This window comes from Geotrypetes seraphini, chromosome 7, assembly GCF_902459505.1.
Source record: "Geotrypetes seraphini chromosome 7, aGeoSer1.1, whole genome shotgun sequence".
In the NCBI taxonomy this organism is placed as follows: domain Eukaryota; kingdom Metazoa; phylum Chordata; class Amphibia; order Gymnophiona; family Dermophiidae; genus Geotrypetes; species Geotrypetes seraphini.
In genome coordinates, this window is record NC_047090.1 from 103,160,792 (window position 1) to 103,176,706 (window position 15,915).

The following is a 15,915-nucleotide window of genomic DNA, read 5'->3' on the forward strand; positions in this document are numbered from 1 at the left end:
TTCTGTCTGGATCCTCAGACACCTGGCATGGCTCCTCTGAAGCGTGCAGCCCCTCCAGGTCCTGAACCCTGGCCTGCAATCTCGCGACCTCATACTTCAGGCCTTCCAGCTCCCGGCACCGACCGCATCTGTACTCCCGCCTTCCCGAGGGGAGGTAGTCGTACATATGGCACCCCATGCAGTATACTGGAAAGCTCTGGTGTATTCCGGCTGCCTCCATTTCTATCTTATCCGCTCCGCTCTCCGGTCTCCCTCAGCTCTCCGCTCTCTCCTTTGGTCCGTCTATTTGCTCTCCGCTCTCTCGTCTGCCTGCTCTGCTCTCTCCTCTGGCTCTCACCACTCTGGTCTCCTCTGATCTGTTGGTGTCCTCACTCCCTCGCTCTCCCTCTGCCTGCTGCTGCTGTGTCCTCTCTCCCTCTGCCTGGTGCTGCTGTGTCCCCTTTCCCACTCTCACTCTCCGCCTGCTGCTGCTGTGTCCTCTCTCCCTCTGCCTGATGCTGCTGTGTCCCCTCTCCCACTCTCGCTCACCGCCTGATGCTGCTGTGTCCTCTCTCCCTCTGCCTGGTGCTGCTGTGTCCCCTCTCCCACTCTCACTCTCCACCTGCTGCTGCTGTGTCCTCTCTCCCTCTGCCTGCTGCTGCTGTGACCTCTCACCCACTCTCACTCTCCGCCTGCTGCTGCTGTGTCCTCACTCTCTCTGTCTGCTGCTGCTGTGACCTCTCACCCACACTCACTCTCTGCCTCCGGTTGTGTGCTGACCTTGGTGTAGTGCCCTGGCCCTTCGCAAAGGAGCTCTCGCTAAGGCGAGCGCCTTTGCCGCTCGCCTTCGCCATGCGCCGAACGGCCGCATGCCATTGGCTCTGCCCCTTTTAAGGCGGAGCTCCGAGGTCTGACATCGGAGGGGTGGGCAGAGCTACCTCTCGCCGCTACCCCTCGCTCTGCACTCTCTCTGTGCCCTCCTGGCTCTCCTCCTCTCCTAACCCCTGCCTTCCAAGTCTCTCTCTTGCCTCTCTCCCTCTGTGGCTGCTTGCAGGCAAGCTGGACTCGTTCGGCGTTGGCTCCGCCCCTTTTAAGGCGGAGCTCCGAGGTCCGACGTCGGAGGGGTGGGCGGAGCTACCTCTCGCCGCTACCCCTCGCTCTGCACTCTCTCTGTGCCCTCCTGGCTCTCCTCCTCTCCTAACCCCTGCCTTCCAAGTCTCTCTCTTGCCTCTCTCCCTCTGTGGCTGCTTGCAGGCAAGCTGGACTCGTTCGGCGTTGGCTCCGCCCCTTTTAAGGCGGAGCTCCGAGGTCCGACGTCGGAGGGGTGGGCGGAGCTACCTCTCGCCGCTACCCCTCGCTCTGCACTCTCTCTGTGCCCTCCTGGCTCTCCTCCTCTCCTAACCCCTGCCTTCCAAGTCTCTCTCTTGCCTCTCTCCCTCTGTGGCTGCTTGCAGGCAAGCTGGACTCGTTCGGCGTTGGCTCCGCCCCTTTTAAGGCGGAGCTTCGAGGTCCGACGTCGGAGGGGTGGGCGGAGCTACCTCTCGCCGCTACCCCTCGCTCTGCACTCTGTGCCCTCCTGGCTCTCCTCCTCTCCTAACCCCTGCCTTCCAAGTCTCTCTCTTGCCTCTCTCCCTCTGTGGTGGATACAGAGTCTGTGGCTGAATTAAAGAAAGCGTGGGATAGACATGTGGGATCTCTTAGAGAGAGGAAAATCTAATGGTTACTGTGGATGGGCAGACTGGCTAGGCCATTTCGCCTTTATCTGCCATCATGTTTTTATGTCTCTAATAGAAGCAAGTTAAAGTGACATCTGTGCCTAGGACTTTTAATATGACATTCTCTGCAGTAATCTTTCTGCTGTACTGAGGAATGCTCAGCTGTCTGTGAACAGTTTGCCAAGAATGTCCCAAAAAACATGTTTTTGTGTGTTTTTCATGTGGACGTCTTTATAATTGAGAATGGCCAAAAAAGATAGACATACCAAGGACCAAAATGTCTACCTAGGTCATTAAAAAAAAAGCATGGCTATTTTGAGAATGGACTTTTTCTCTACTGGATTTCTGGATGTCTTTCCCAAAACATCCAAACTCAAATTTAGGCATCGTATCGAAAATGTGTTGCTTTGACCTCAACATCTGAATTCATTACCTCCACACACAGTATTATTATTATTATAGCATCATTTCTGCATATTTTGTTTTTATAGAAGAGTCTATAGATCCACTCTCGTTTGTTTTACATCTTACTGTCAGCCATACTGTGTGAACATGGCCATATCTGTTGGCAAAATATTCATAATGACTTCATACCTTGTGCTTAAAGACCTTCCTTTAAAGGTGATGATATATACAGTACAACCCATTATATCTCACAGATTTTTCATAATGTGCCTTGAACAGGACATTACATAGTGGAAGGAAAGTTGTCATCTTTGTTTCTTGTATTTATTCTATATTAAATTTGCACCAACATGTCTATAGTATCCATTCTGACTCTTAAGATGCTATGCTATGTTGTGTTTCTAGACCATATTACAAACCAAATGGGTTTATAAAAAGGAGTAATCTAATAGCAATCATATATTAGTTCAACCCAATGTTTTTATTAAGGTTTCCACCTCACCTGAGTCAATCTAGAGCAGCTGATCCAGTCTTGGTTGTCCCTTATCATTTGCACAGGGATGCAGTTTCACTTTTCTTATAAGGAAAAAGGTTATCAGAAATTGTTGAAACAGATTGGCATCATACTTCTGCTACAATGTTTTTCCACTTATAAATTCTCAGAAGCTTTGATTGCTGCTGAAATAAATGGAATGAGCATTTAAGATGGTGGTCAGTCTATGTTTCCAGGAATTATAAGGGGTTGATATTCAGCAGTACCCCATCCAGGCAGAATTAGCTCCTATTTGGATAAGGTTGATTTATTGGGGTCAGCCACTGATTTGCAGCACTATCCAGATAGTCTTCACTGACTGTCCCAGCATTATTGGGAGCAGAGATGAGGCAGTTATTCAAGACAGTGGTACCTTGGTTTACGAGCATAATTTGTTCCAGAAGCATGCTCGTAATCCAAAGTACTCGTATATCAAAGCAACTTTCCCCATAGGCCATAATTGCAACGCTGACAATTAGTTCCAAAACCCAAAAGGTGCCGAGGAAGTGGCGAGGTGTGGTCCAGGGGTGTCTACCTGTGGGTGCCAGGTGCTGCAGCGCCGTCTCCTCTGTCCGCCTCCTCCTTCTGCCAGCCGCTGGAGAACCCCGCAGTGCCGCTTCGGGGGGATGGAGAACCCCGCAGTGCCGCTTCGGAGGATGCCTCTTCTGTCCGCCAGCCAGCCTTCCATGCCTTCCGCATGTTGGAGAGCCCCTGAGCCCACACAGCACTACTTCAGGAGGATTCCTCTGCCGTCCGCCGGCCAGCCTTCCACACCGGGTGCCTTCCGCATGTTGGAGAGCCTCTATCTGAGCCTACACAGCCGAGTGCCGTCCCACCTGCACGTTGGTATGATCTTGCACAACGTCGATGATTGACATTGTATGTGATCATATGCAACGTGCAGGTGGGACGGCACTCGGCTGTGTAGGCTCAGAAAGAGGCTCTCCATCATGCGGAAGGCATCCGGTGTGGAAGGCTGGCTGGCGGACGAAAGAGGAATCCCTCTGAAGTGGCGCTTCCTGCAGTGTAAGTGCTCATTTATCGGAGCAGTGCTCGGTTTGCGAAACACTCGCAAACCGCGTTACTCACAAACCAGCTACAGTACCCAGATAACAAAACAGGATGTTAGGACAACAAAATAGATCTCCTAACTTCCAGTGGATATCTTATATGTGCTGATACTTTGGTATAATCTAGCACTGAATATCCAGGTTTAAATTTAAACACTGTGGTCAGCGTTTGAAGCTGTTAAGGTTACGATTTGCACTGGATTTGTCATAATTTCAGTACAAGTTTATGATACAAGTTTTTATCCTAACTTGACAAATACTAGGGGTCTAATACTAATATAGATAATATACAATTTATAGGTTACAATTTGCCATTGTTATCCTTACAGTGCAAGTTTTCCAGTACAAGTTTTTCTTATGTGACCCATACCATTGTCTTTATAAAAATCAACCTTAAATAGGCACCTGACAACAACCTTAACTAGGTGCCCCTTTATAAAGTCACCTTCTGTATTCCATGTGCACAGTTTTGAAAATTACTCCAAGCAGGGATGGGGGAATGGCAGAAATAACTAGGATTCCTCAAGGGTGACATTTGTCAGAACAGAGTTTAGCAAGTTCTTCCCTGTTGTACCATGCTCCTTTGCTCTACAAATTCCATTGGAAAGAGTTTTGTTCTTTCCCAAGGTAAATGGTGACGGGGTGGTATTGAACTGAATTATCCAGCATCTGGTCCCTATCTAATAAAACCACAGAAGAGAGATGAATCATCTGGACAATACACGGCATTTACCAGTTACTAGTTCAAAAGCTGAAGTGTTGCCTCCAACACTCACAGAATGAGTGTATATCTCTGGCTACCCATATTCTCCTGTTCGAAAAGGAGGGATGGAGGCCTGGCATCTTGAATAAAGGCTTTTCTTGTTTCTTTTCAGATGTGCATCATTAATTCTATCAGCAGAATTAATTTCCTTCCCCACTTCCTGCTCTGTTGGATGCTAATGGGCTAAAGAAAATACTAGGCCTTGTTGATTCTGATTTCTTAACAAGCCACAAAAAAGATCTGTGTTGTAAAAATAAAGAGCAATTGCAAAGGAAAATAAGCCAATGCTTAGTTCTGAAATGAAACTGCTTTATATTCTTTTGCTTCTTTCAAGGAACAAAGTGGGTCAAAATTCCAGGGAAGGAGAAAAAAGTGCTGTAAGGCAATTGTTCCCAACCCTGTCCTGGAGCACAACTAGGCCAATCGGGTTTTCAGGCTAGCCCTAATGAATATGCATGAGAGAGATTTGCATATAATGGAAGTGGCAGGCATGCAAATCTGCTCCATGGATATTCATTAGGGCTAGCCTGAAAACCCGATTGGCCTAGTGGTCCTCCAGGACAAGGTTGGGAACCACTGCTGTATGGTATCATCTGAAAATACAGGAGGGAATTTTCAAAAAGATTTATATGTTTACTGGTGGCTGGTACACATATAAGGGGTAAAGTTATCAATGTGGGCTACCTTTATATAAGGCTTCCAACTGGATCCAGATTCATAGGCAGGGTTGATACAGACCTGGATTTATCCCACCCCATATAGGGACCTGTAGTTCTGATTTCCTCATTGCAATTCCTAAAAAAGCCAGACTACAAGTCCCAACATGCATTGGGAACCCAGGCCTGAATCAACCCTGTCCTGCTAATCTGGATCCAGTTGGCAGTCTTACCTTTAAGACAAATATCCCTTGAACACTGATGTATAAAAGAGAGCTTTTTAACACAAAGCCTACTGTTCTTTTGTATAATATTATATATATAAATATACTGTAGGATTTATGTATTTTTCTAGGCTAAAAGACCTCAAGTGTTCACAGCTGTCTGAAGTGGGAAATAATCCTATCCAGACAACCTATTATGAACTATCACTGGTCTTAATTGTCTTTCTTTTGACGCTCTTTTTGTATTATATTTTTTAAAACTGTTTTGTTATTTTTTGATCTTTATTTGTTGTATTATTTTAACTAATGCCTAAAGTGATAGAAATCTGTCGGCTGCCATTCAAAACAATACTATTGTTTTCAATTCATGACTTAAATTATTGTTTAAATTATTGTTTATCAAAGCTTACTTATTATAGAGCTTATGATTCTTACCCCCTCTTCTACCAAGCTGCGCTAGTGGCTGCCGCGCCCTTAGAGATTGAAAGGGCTTCGGGGCTGTTGCCGCGCGGCAGCTACTAGCGCGGCTTTGTAAAAGAGGGGGTTAGCTTATATGGTAGGTACTGCTTGATTATCGTGCTGGCAGTTCGTAGCTATACACTTCTCCCTCCGGATTCGCGGGGGATAGGGGCAGAGCTGGACCGCGCACGGTGAAATACCGCGAATATCTTCTGGTCCAGCTCTGACCCACCCCGCCTCCCTCCTGCCTTCCACCCGGCATCACGGCCTTACCTGGTGGTCTACCGGGCTTTCGGGGCAGGAGCGATCTTCCTACGCTCCTGACTCGTGCAGATCGCCAATAGGAAATAGCTGCCGTGTGAGCCCTCCAAAACCCACGTAAGCATACCGTACCAACATATAGGTGACACTTGGAGGCATAAGGGCTATTGGGGTAGTACACAGTTGGGTACAGTAGGTTTTAGGTACATTTTGAAAGACTCACCATACAATATGTACCTGAGACCTTTTATATGACGTTCACCGCAGTGCCCCCGAGGGTCACTGCACTGCTAGGATGTCTGTGTGGCTAGTCTGCTAAGAATGCCGGCCCCTCCTATATCCCAATGGTTGTTTTATTGTGCATTTTTCATTTGGACTTTTTTTTTTTTTTTTCAAAAAAATAGTTCAAATAGATAGACATACCGAGGACAAACACATATAGGGAATGGCCATTTTCAGGGGGAAAAAATAGGTAGGCATTTTTGTGGTTTAAAAATGATCATTTTCTCTACTGGGTTTTTGGACTTTTTCCCAAAATGTTCAAAATCAGATTTAGATGTCATGTTGAATATGCCCCTCTATCTTTACCAAGGAAAAGTAAAACAAAATTATTTGCTACTGAGCATCCTCTGTCAAGAAGTTCACACTGGAACTGACAGAAAGATGATACCTGAGATGATAGCCTTTTACAAGACAAAATGGAGGGTCAATACTTTGGATCAAAAGTATTGCATGAAACTGGGAAGTCACAGATGACCAAAACCAGGTTTTGGTTGTTTTTTTTTTTTTTTAATTGTTTACAATGTCCATGATCTGGCTGTAATCAACACAACAGAGTTACTGGCAAGAACATAAATCAGTTCAAGTTTATCTTTTAATTAATTTTGGAGCTTCAGCAGTATCACATCTCTTTGAGCCATCGACTGAGAAGAGCATGACACATTGCGATGTGCAACAGAAACAAAGCTATGGAAGTGTGTGGTGCTTGAAAGAAGCCTGTGTGTGGGAAACGTACCAAAAAAGCCGAGTTAACACACATTATAGAATAACATATTTTTAGAATTACTCTGGTTTTAGAAACACCCTTGATTTTTACTTCAAGTTGTTCAGTTATTCATATTTTATTTTCCACAATTTTATAATTGTTTGAAAAAATGAATTATCATCTACTAAAGTTGCTATGAAATTTTTGCCCAAAACCACCAACTTGAGTTTCAAGCAAGGCTTGTTCATTGCCTTTTATTTCTTTATTTGGATTTAGGTCCTATCTTTACTGTAGTAGCTCATGGTGAGTTACATCCAGGTATCTTTGCACTATTTGCCCTAATTATGCCTTAATGTTGACCTTAACTGGGAAATCTCAGGTTTTTACTTGCATAATTACAGTTTATCTGTTCTTGAAACTCTGCCTCTAAATTCTTAAAATGTTATCTGTCTTCACACATTTCAGGGACTTGGCACAGTGCCTTAACTTCTCTGCAGGAAAGGCTTTTTAAGTATGTAAATCTGAAAAATCTAGATCATATGCAAAGAATGGTAATGAATAACATGGAAGAATTTTTTTTGGTGAGGTAGCAAGACATGGAGCAGGTTGATGGAATGGGGGCAAAACAGTCAGAAACCCAATTTTCTCATATAGAGAAGACATGTCATCCAAGTGCCAATAATCGAAACGGGTTTTAGACGAATCTAAAAACAGCTTAGGCTTATTCAATGCTGCTGTACGCCCAGAGCTTAAAGGGGCATTTTAGGAGGAGTGGTGAGGGTAGGATTTGGGTGGGACGTGGGCTGACCTAGACTTACCCCGTCTTCTAGGAGGAGTGGCCTAGTGGTTAGGGCTGTAATCTCAGCACCCTGAGGCTGTAGGTTCAAGCCCAGCACTGTTCCTTGTGATCCTGCGCAAGTCACTTGACACACCATTATCCCAGGTACATTAGATTGTGAGCCCAACAGGACAGTTAGAGAGAAATGCTTGAGTATTTTAATGTACACCGCCTAGATGTTAAGTGGTGTATAAATACTAAAATAACTAAATAATGTTAATTATTAATTAGTAACTAAAAACCTCTATAACCGAGGGGTATATCAAGTGTTACATAATTTTGAAACTTGGTAGGACAAGATACTCCATAGCCAGAAGATGATTGGGCAAGGTCTTCTGCTTGTAAGGGTCACCTTCATCTTCCAGTCAAGCCTTCATGTTCACCAGGTCGTAGCTGCTTCAACTCAGAGTTGGAGTGGAGTACTAGATACTAGAGGAGCCTAAATTGAGGACTGTAAACAAGAGCACAGGACAAGAAGGTACAATGTAGAAGGATAGCCAGGATTTAGCAGAGAGTAGTACATGACTGTGAAATCGTCTATATCACATGCTGGCTAGAGATCAAAAGTTTATCCAGATAAGACTCTTCTGGGAACTAAAGGTCAACTACAGCACATAGAGACCTAAGTGAAGAAAAGATCTCAGAAGTACCACACCGATGATCAGATGGAGTTCTACTCTGAATGCAAGGTGGTGTTGGTAGGTCTCTTTCATAGATCAGAAAACCTTCACTGTTATTTTGGCCAAAATATTCAGGCCTTATCAATCAAATTTTTTTTTGTTTTCTTAAGTGTCTTTCATTCACCATAACTAAGTGAATAAATATGTGGCAGTTGCATACAAAAACTTCATTACTGCCACTGCATATAAATAAATAAATATATTAATTCTTTGTTCCTCCCACAACTTAATAACTTGTGGAACAGGTCAAATATCCCAAGCAGAAAAATACATAATGCCACTTATCTTTAGCATTAGTCTGTAGCAGCTCAAAACTGCATAGTTGGGACCACCCGCATAAACCATCGTGTTTTGTCGCTTTTCAGTCGCCTTCTTCAGGATATTTGAATGGGCTGAAAAATAAACATAGACTCACTCTAGGCTATTGAATGGAAGAAGCATCTAAAGTGCTTACTTCATCCTTTGACACATATGGCCTACTCTTAGATTGCTTACAGCCATCGGCACCACTGGAACCCCGCATCATATAACATGATGCACAGACACGCTAGTTATGCAGCCTTCGTCTACAATTCTGTAGATGCCACTTTCCCTTTCACTATATATTATACATGTAGATTAATATAATGCGGTGCATATGTCTTTGAGCCCATATATCCAAAGATATCAAACGTATCCCCAGTAGAACTCCTATGAATAATTAGCCATATTGAAGCCTGTAGCATTATCAGAAGGGTGGGAATCATTTTGAATTATCCTTAATGACTCTTTTCAACTTCCCCAAAGGGAAGGCTCTTATTTGGCTGAGGCAGAATTATCCAGTTTAATTACACTGAAAGAGAGGTTCTGGCTGTGTGCTAACAATGAAGTTCATTTGCTGCTGGTTTAGTGTGATTCACTTACGTTACCCGAGGGAAATCCTGTGGACTAATGAAAGCAACCATGGATAACTAGCACTGATTACTTCACTTTTTGCAGACATTGGCTGACAGCCTGAAACCCTCAAGTGTGCAGGAATGGAAGAAGAGGCAAAAAAGTCATGATACGCTAGTAAATCGGATGACAGACTGGGAACATTTATTTTGTAGGAGTTTAGACACTTAAAGGTTATTCATTTAGAGGTATGTTTTCAATAGGGTTCCTACCTTCAAAAGCATATTCATACTTTACAGCCCAACAAAGCACAGGCAAACACAAGATATATGCATATATGGTTTCTGATTATTGATATATTATGCAGTGAAGAGGGTAAATTGAGAATAGGGTACCTAATTTTTATTGTGAATAATTTACCTATTTTGTGATTATTTTAAAAAGACTAATATCAAACACTGAATCTACAAACCTTCACTGGTTATTCTTGCACTTTGTTAACTTGGTCCACAAACAAGCATTAATCAACACACTCACATAACCAATGCAGGTAAGAAAAAACTCATTGAGCTGAACGGAGTGGCAAGATGACAGAGGTGTGAAAGCCGCTAGGGAGAAGCTGTGGAAGATCTGACGATTGCTGGTGCCTTTCATTTGAATTATCTTACCTCTCTTTGTTTTTCCAACATGCTGCATTCAAAGAGGAAGAGGGTGATAAGGGCCGTACCTTCGCCGGCCCTTTTTTCTATGCCCATCCAGCAAACCGTCAACCACTTCTTTGTGGTTTTGCCCTCGGTTGCACAGGATACCGGAGGAAGTGACCTGGCTTTGGGGGAAGGTTTTGGAGAGCCTTTTCCCCTCTCGGGACTTGAAGCATTGCGATCCACCCCGGCTCCATCCAACCCTGCATGTCTAGCCTCTGCCGGGACTCAGCTGCAGGAGACCTACGATCCCGGAAGGGAATCTACAGTGCTTCCTGGCGAGGGCGCATAGCCAGTAATGGCAGGGCAGCTGAAGACACCAACTGAGAAAGAGGGAATTCATCCCACTCCCACGGAGGCTTCCTTAGGAGACATTTGGTCACTCCTTCAACAGCTGGAGACTGCAATGATTAAAACAACTGAGGAGGTAACAAATATTAGTTCTAAGCTTGACAATCTTACCAAAACTGATGACTCAGTGAAAATGAATTACTCAAACCAAGCCAAACAAATACAGGATGATATACAGCAGCTGCAACTATTTAAAATTGCAACAATTAAAGATAATTTCTTTATACATAGAAAATTAGAACAAATTGAAAATCATAATTGGAGAGTAAATCTTCGCATCTTGAATTTTCCATTTTCTCTAGGAATTCCACCTATAGATTTCCTCAAAAGATATTTAATTGAAAATCTAAAAATTCCCCCTGACAATATTCCTCCAGTAAATAAAATTAATTATTTTCCAAATAAAAAGATACCTCAAAAAGAAATGGAGAAAAAGAATGGAGAAGAAAAACAGATTGATTTTTGAGAACATCACGGCTCTTTTGGAACAGACTTTGAATGTAGATACTGAAAGAGCTACTCTTCTAATATCTTTTGTTTTTGAGCAAGACTTAAATATGATTTTAAGATTACCGTATACTTTAAGAACTCTCAAAAACTATATGGAGAACAACGGATTTGGATGTATCCAGACGTTTCAATAGTTACTCAAGAGCGAAGAAAAGATTTCCTTTCCTTACGTCAAGAGAATCTTTAATTGGAGGTACATTTGTTTTAGCCTATCCCTGTATATGTCTGGTGAAGCATTTGGGAATTAAATATACCTTTTTTTCTCTAGACTACTTGAGGGAGTTTCTAAAAGTCAAAAGGATCATTAAGGATTGATTAAGGAATGGATTATACCAATCCAACACTAAGTTTTTTTCCTATGAATTTAATACTTTGATTATCTCCATTATTGTGAATATCACTCCTCCCACATTGTGGTCTAAGGAAGGGACAGTTTTACTTCTGTATTTTGACAAGTTTTGTTTAAATGGTTAAAATTGGTTCTTTCTCTGTATTACGTGGAACAAGATTAATTCTTGTGAATTGATGTAAAAATCTAATAAATAAATAATAATAAAAAAGCTGAACTGAGCTTATAATATTTTGCTATTTGAACCTTCCACATCTCATGATATGCAAAAAAAGCTTTCCTATGGTTTATCAAATATTTTGCTGCCTGACGCTTCTATATTTCATGATAGTGTTCTGATAAACCATACGAAGGATTTATTTTGCCTAAGAGATACATAATAATAAAACAAACTATGTCTAAAAACCCGCATAAATCAGCATCTGGATGATCAAAAAGACAGTTTGTCCAAGTACCAATAATCGAACTGGGTTTTAGACGTATCTAAAACCAGCTTAGGCCTTTTCCCTGCCTCTGTGCACCCAGAGCGAAAAGGGGCATTTTTGGAGGCGTGGATAGGGAGTGAAGTGGGCCGACCTAGATGTAGTCGTCTGGCAGCCATAATCAAAAACTTTGACAGGTTGCCTGGACAGAACTTATACATTTTGAGTTAGACCAAGTCAAAACAGGTATAAGTTCCAGATTGGGCCACTGAGCTGATTGCCAAACCATCCCCCTGCCCATGGATCATTTTTATCAGGAAGGTGCTGGTCACCAATGTTTTATTGTTTGGTATTTTGTCTTTTTTGTATTTTTAGATGTAATTTTTGTATTTTTGTATGCAGTTTGTAACCCGCCCTGGATAAGAGCAGTATATAAGAACACTGGGTCAGACCAGTGGTCCATCGTGCTCAGCAGTCCACTCATGTGGCAGCCCATAGGTCAAAAGACTAGTGCCCTAATTGAGTCTAGCCTTATCTGCGTACGCTCTGGTTCAGCAAGAACTTGTTTAACTTTGTCTTGAATCCCTGGAGGGTGTTTTCCCTATAACAGCCTCCGGAAGAGCAGTCCAGATTTCTACCACTCTCTGGATGAAGAAGAACTTCCTTACGTTTGTATGGAATCTATCCCCTTTTAACTTTAGAGAGTACCCTCTCGTTCTCTCTATCTTGGAGAGGGTGAACAACCTGTCTCTATCTACTAAGTCTATTCCCTTCATTATCTTGAATGTTTCGATCATGTCCCCTCTCAGTCTCCTCTTTTCAAGGGAAAAGAGGCCTAGTTTCTCTAACCTCTCACAGTACGGCAGCTTCTCCAGCCCCTTAACCATTTTAATCGCTCTTCTCTGGACCATTTCGAGTAGTACCGTGTCCTTCTTCATGTACGGTGACCAGTGCTAGACGCAGTATTCCAGGTGGGGGCGTACCATGGCCCTGTACAGCAGCATAATAACCTTCTCTGATCTGTTCGTGATCCCCTTCTTAATTGTTGCTAAGCCTAAAAAAAAAAAAAGCTCTAGTAGAGACTATACTTATCACAAAGAGTGAGCACTATTCCTAAAGAATAAGCACTATTACTCAATAGTGTCCACATGTGCCCTACTAAGATTATCTTTACAAATAAGAATGCACACTATGGGGGGTATTCAATAAATGACTGACAGAAAGCATAGGAACTAACTTTTCAAAATGATTGGGGGTGCTCAACTCAGCACAAACCACCATCCACATAAAGGGAATTAAAGCATGGTGGGTTGTCAACACAACTAGAAGAGTGACCAAGATGATAACAAGGATGGAACTCCTCTCGTATAAGGAAAGACTAAAAAAAAGGTTAGGGCTCTTCAGCTTGGAAAAGTGACGGTTGAGGGGAGATATGACTGAAGTCTATAAAATCCTGAGTGGTGTAGAATGGATACAAGGGGATCTATTTTTTTCCTCCATCAAAAAATTACAAAGACTAGGGGACACACAATGAAGTTACAGGGAGATACTTTTAAAACCAATAGGAGGAAATATTTTTTCACTCAGAGAATAGTTAAGCTCTGGAATGCATTGCCAGAGGTTGTGGTAAGAGTGAATAGCGTAGCTGATTTTAAGAAAGGTTTGGACAAATTACTGGAGGAAAAGTCCATAATCTGTTATTGAGAAAGCCATGAGGTGAAGCCACTGCTTGCCCTGGATCAATAACATGGAATGTTTCTATTATTTGGATTGGCCACTGTGAGGATGAGCTACTGGGCTAGATGGACTATTAGTATGATTCAGTAAGGCTGTTCTTATGTTCTTATGTCACAAGGGAAGACTTGTGGTTAAAAGAAAATACATTTTAAAGTAGTTCATTGATATATAAAATGTTATATGGTATGGAACCTGAAAATTTATTAAGATATTTATCCTTTCCATTAAGTAGGATCAGTGGCGTAGTAAGGGAGGTGTGGGGAGTCGGCGGTCAGCCCCGGGCACGGTCTTCCTCGGAGCGCTAGCATCCCTCCTGCTCTCCACCCCTTCCCACTCCTCCCCTTGCCATGTGTGCACCCCTTCCCTTCCCCCGTACCTTTTTAACTTCAATGCGAGCAGCCAAAAAGTGGCTGCTCGTGTCAGCTTCAGTGCTCACGCTGATGTCATTTCCGGGAAATAATGTCAGAGAGAGCGCCAAAGCCGACGCGAGCAGCAACTTCATGGCTGCTTGCACCGAACATAAAAAGGTACGGGGAGGGGGGCATGGCAGGGGGATGGGGAAGATAGCAGGAGAGGGGCGCTACCGCCCCAGGTGCCGCCGCTCCCCTCTGCTACGCCACTGAGTAGGATTGCTTCTTGTTTCCAGTATTCTTTGAAGCTCAGTTATTCAACAAGTAGATATATTTGTTTGAAGTCTTTTATGAGTATATCTTTTGAATATGTAGGAACCAAACTTTTAATGGATATGGTGAATATTTAATTCCTCATACACTGAGATGTACTTGGTCATAGAAATGTAATCACATTAATGTTAAAGTGGTGGGCACAGGGCCGGATTTTCCTATAGGCTAACTAGGCTTCAGCCTAGGGCCTCAAGATCAAGAGGGGCCTACATTCAAATCGTTAGCAAAATTAAAATTACACTATTCTAAAAACAGTGAACATTAAAACACTGAACCGAAAATAAGGAGAAATTCTACGCATATGACTAATAAACAAACATAAAAATGTATTGGTTAAGATCAACGCGTTTGGCTCATTGGGTCTGTTCGTTTGTATATACTAGATTGCACCAAAGTATAGTTCATACGTTCACTGATTGCTATGGCAAATATTGACGTGCCTTAGGCTACTAAGCTCTGGTTTGTTCTTGCATAAATAAAGTGCAGATTGGTGTAGATTGGAACAGACAAACGAACAGACCTATTGATATCCCGATGTTCGGTTATATTCGTGTTACTTCTATAGTATGAAACACGTGTTAATGTTATTTGAAAAGATTCTTATTTTAGGATTGCGTACACGATCATTTGATTCTCGCCTTTTGAGTTCAGTAGGTTCAATACTTTAGTGAAGTGTTTATAGACTATTGAAAAAATTTTTTGTGATAATATCTTCATTTCGCGGAATTCTAAGTAAGTTCTTAACATATGTTTTAATTTGCATATTTTAAAATGTATATTATGTGCTTTATTTTATATTTTCATGATTATATCATAAATAATAAAATCCTAGAGCGCGCATGCGCTGTTGAAATATCGTGAATCCTGGTGGCGTGAGGTGTGCTTCTGTGTCACTCCTCATGGCGCCTGCGCCAGCGACGCATCAAAATTCAGCCGGTGGTGGGGAATCCGAATTGCACACGTGCTCCAGCTCCGGATCGGATCCCGCTGCTCCTCTCTCCCCCCCCCCCACCCCTTTCCTGGCTCTGGAGGGGAATCGGTCTCAGCCCCGGGTGGGGGCGCATGCTGGTCCCCGGTCCGATCCTGCCTCCGGTTCAGGTTTTAAATGTATACTTGAATTGAATCAGTTCTTAAATAAAATAACTATTAACATAAAATTTAATATGATATACAATTTGATATTTTCTTTTTTGTGATCTGGATTTTGTTTGAATAAAGTTCCATTTTTGGTTTAGTTTAAGATTTAAAATTCATAATAATTCATACTTAAACTTTAAATGCAAATTATTATGAAATATATTTATCTGAATTGAATTTGGTTTAATCTTCAATGTATTGAATATATTTAATTTAATTTGATAGAAAATATGATAATTTTTATTGCATATTTTTTTTCGTAGTCAAAGATTTTCATTATTTGAATTTTGTTTCTTTGTAAATATGTGTTATGTTTGATTAGTTATTGTTATGGTGCTGAGAATAAATGTCCAAATAAGTGTTCTCGACTTTTTTTTATGTATTATCCGTGTCACATTTTTTATAAAGGTTAGTACCAATAACAACATGTTTCATTTAACATATTGATATATATCACAGTAATGATATATTTTATTATCTCTCATGTAATTTACAAACTTGTACCTTTTCTTTGTTTCTTGTTATTTGTTCTTGAAAACCTAATAAAAATTTCATGGAAAAAAAAAAAAAAAAAAAAAAATGGGA

General features: G+C 42.0%; 1 long non-coding RNA gene across 1 annotated transcript in view; it reads left to right on the forward strand.

Annotated features, from left to right (window-relative positions):
• Positions 1 to 15,915, forward strand: part of LOC117364341 — a 186,436-nt gene that overhangs the window by 137,721 nt on the left and 32,800 nt on the right. The window lies entirely within an intron of this gene.